Source organism: Mus pahari, chromosome 22 (assembly GCF_900095145.1).
Source record: "Mus pahari chromosome 22, PAHARI_EIJ_v1.1, whole genome shotgun sequence".
NCBI classification, from domain to species: Eukaryota; Metazoa; Chordata; class Mammalia; order Rodentia; family Muridae; genus Mus; species Mus pahari.
In genome coordinates this window covers 38,856,279-38,859,606 of record NC_034611.1, presented here as the reverse complement: position 1 = coordinate 38,859,606, position 3,328 = coordinate 38,856,279, and the positions used below count along the sequence as shown (strand labels likewise).

The 3,328-nt window shown below is 45.6% G+C and overlaps 1 pseudogene; it reads right to left on the bottom strand.

The window, feature by feature from the left end:
- Nucleotides 1-1,151: 1,151 nt before the first annotated feature.
- LOC110338719 lies at nucleotides 1,152-2,372 on the bottom strand (annotated as a pseudogene).
- Nucleotides 2,373-3,328: the final 956 nt, after the last annotated feature.

Below are 3,328 nucleotides of genomic sequence, written 5' to 3'. Positions count from 1 at the left end.
TGGAGAAGCTTGGACACTGCAGCCTCTGGAGATCAGAGGAGAGGATGGTCTGGATTCAGAGGGACTTGAATGTTGGAGGCTCCTGACCTTTGTCGGAAAGTGTGCAGAATTTGTCAAGTGCCAGCTTGGAAGGGAGAACTGCGTGGGCAAGACCCCTCCAGCGTCAGCTCAACAAAGGCCCTGACTGCTTTTGAAGGACCGTTACACCGTCCGATCAGCACTCAGCTCTGTGGTTTCACCTACCAGTGTGTGCAGATCAATACCCCCAACCCCCATGATTTATGGATCCTCACTGTCTCTAACTGCTCCATTCACTCTCTGGAAGGTTCTCCCTCTCAACAGTGAATCATGGTTTTCCTTCCATACGATCCATCCACCCCTGAGCAAAAATCACTCTCACAACTCTGCTAAGGAAACGGTCTGACATTTACCCCATCTCTAGCCTCTTTGTCACTCTCTACTTTCTTAAGGTCTCCAATCTCTCCATCACTCTTACTTCCATGAACCTGTGTTTAGCTTGCCAAGTTTAACCTTTTTATATAAACACCTGTGCTTCTTCAGTCTGGGGTATAAGGGGGGTTTCGCTCATTCTGCATTGGGAGTTCCCAGTCTTTTTGGTTGGTTAATATTTTTTCCAGTGTGGTTCTTGAATTTAGGATCTGATTGCTTTTCTTTTTTATGTAGTAGAGACAGCTTGGCACGGAAGAATATGGTGTTGGGGCTCTGGTCCCATGTGCTCTCATGAGCCCTGTGCTCATGACTGCCGTCTGCTTCCCTGCGTACCGGGCAGTATGGAGTGGGGCTCGCTAGCTAGGCCATGGCTCTGAAAGGTGAATTCACTCAGCATGGAACTCTTAGTTTCAGGGAATGTTTCATTGCTCAGATCTTCAGCTTTCACACCTGAACAAAAATCATTCATCAAGTACTTAACTGCCCAAAGGGTGTTTTTTTTTTTCTCAAACATATCATAGTTTTAGCCACAGTGGGACTAAGTATGGCAGAGTCAGGTGTAGGTAGGCATCACTATGGCAATAGTCTTGTAAGATTTTTGCAATTTGGTATCTTTTATTATTATTGTTGTTGCTGTTGTTGTTGTACAATGAACTTAATTGAAGGTATTCAAGAGAGTAGGGCTCCCTAGGCCCCTCCTGTTATTTTGGGGGTCTGTGATGGAAACTGTGAGGGAGATGCTCAGTATTGGGGACTGAGTTGGTATAGGGACTCCTGAGGTCCACCTCTCTGTTGCTGTAGCCATATTCATTGTCATACCAGGAACTGAGCTTTAAAAGTTGTCATTGAGAGCAATGCCAGACCCAACATCAAAGATAGAGAAGTGAGAGTTACTGTTAAAGTTGCAGGAGACAACCTGGTCCTCAGTGTAGCCCAGGATGCCCTTCAGTGGGCCCTCAGATGCCTGCTTCACCACCTTCTTGATGTCATCATACTTGGCCGGTTTCTCCAGGTGGCATGTCATATCCACAATGGATACATTGAAGGTAGGAACATGGAAGGCCATGCCAGTGAGCTTCCCATTCAGATCTGGGATGACCTTGTTCATAGCCTTGGCAGCACCAGTGGATATAGGGATGATGTTCTGGGCAACCCCACAGCCATCATGACAGCCATCATGACTCAGCTTTCCAGAGGGACCATCCACAGTCTTCTGAGTGACAGTAATGGTATAGACTGTGGTCATGAGTCTTTCCATGATGCCAAAATTGTCATGGATGACCTTGGCTGGGGGGAGTCAAGCAGTTGATGGTGCGGGAAGCATTGCTGACGAACTCGAGCAAGTTGTCATAGTTCTTGTGGTTCACATCCATCCCAAACATGGAGCATCAGCAGAAGAGACAGAGATGATGACCTTTTTGGCACCACCCATGGTGGTGAAGATGCCAGTAGACTCCAGGACATACTCAACACCAGCATCACCCCATTTGATCTTAGTGGGGGGTCTCGCTCCTGGAAGACGGTGATGGGCATCCCGTCGTCGATGACAAGCTTCCCATTCTCGGCCTTGACTGTGCCATTGAATTAGCTGTGGGTGGAGTCATACTGGAACATGTAGACCATGCAGTCGAAGTCAATGAAGGGGTCGTTGATGGCAACAATCTCTACTTTGCCAGATGAGCTGGCAGCCCTGACAACCCAATATGGCTAAATCCATTCACTCTGACCTTCAAAGTCCTGTCTAAGGGACAAGGCTGGCACTGCAAGAGGAGATAAGACTGTCTCTGGAACAGGGATGAGCGGAGAGCCACAATTTGGCATTTTGAAAAAGACATCTTTTCACACATCTTCAGCAGCATTAGGGTGTCTGAATTGGGGGGGCCACGTGGGAACAGCAAGTCACCCTTCTGCAGTGGAGGCATAATACTACCAACCTTCATCCCAGGGAGGAAAGTGAGGGGCTAATTTTCTACACCAATCTGACTGGGCTACACCATGCCCAGAAATCTGGTAAAGCCTTGTTTTGAGGGTATGTCTGTGAAGATTTTGCAGAGGAAATGAACATATAAATTCACAAGACAGAGAAAGAGGATGTTCCTAGGCAGAAGTGGGTGAGCATCGTCCAAAGCCATAGGGTAGAGAAAACAGCATTGTCCGGGAACCACCTTGCACCTCTTCCTGCTCCAGATGGTAATACATCTGGTTCACTGGCCTTCAGGCACACACACACACACACACACACACACACACACATGTGGGGCAGGGGGGAGAGACATAGATACACAGACACAGAGACACACAGACACACACATACTCACACACATACACATAGACTCACACACACACAAACATACACACAGACACACAGTCACACACACATACACACACAGTCATATGCAAATACACACAGAGGGAGAGAGTCAGAGAGGCAGAGATACATGGATACTCTCACAGAGAGACACAGACACACAGACACAGACACACACACACACACATACACACAGATACACACACACACACATATATATATATATAGACTTACACACAAAGATACACATACATAGGCTCATACACACATACACACAGATATATATATATATATATATATATATATATATATATATATATATATATAGGCTCACATACACATACACACAGATACACATACATAGACACACACACAGATATACATACATAGGCTCACACACATATACATACAGTCAGACACATACACTCAAACATACACACACAGTCACATACACAAACTTCTTTAATTCTGGAAAACTCTAACTAATAAAAAGCTTGATAGTGGGAGTGTTTCTAAAGAAACAGAACTTTAAGAATGTTTTTCTTTTCTGAGTTATTGCAAACTACTTTT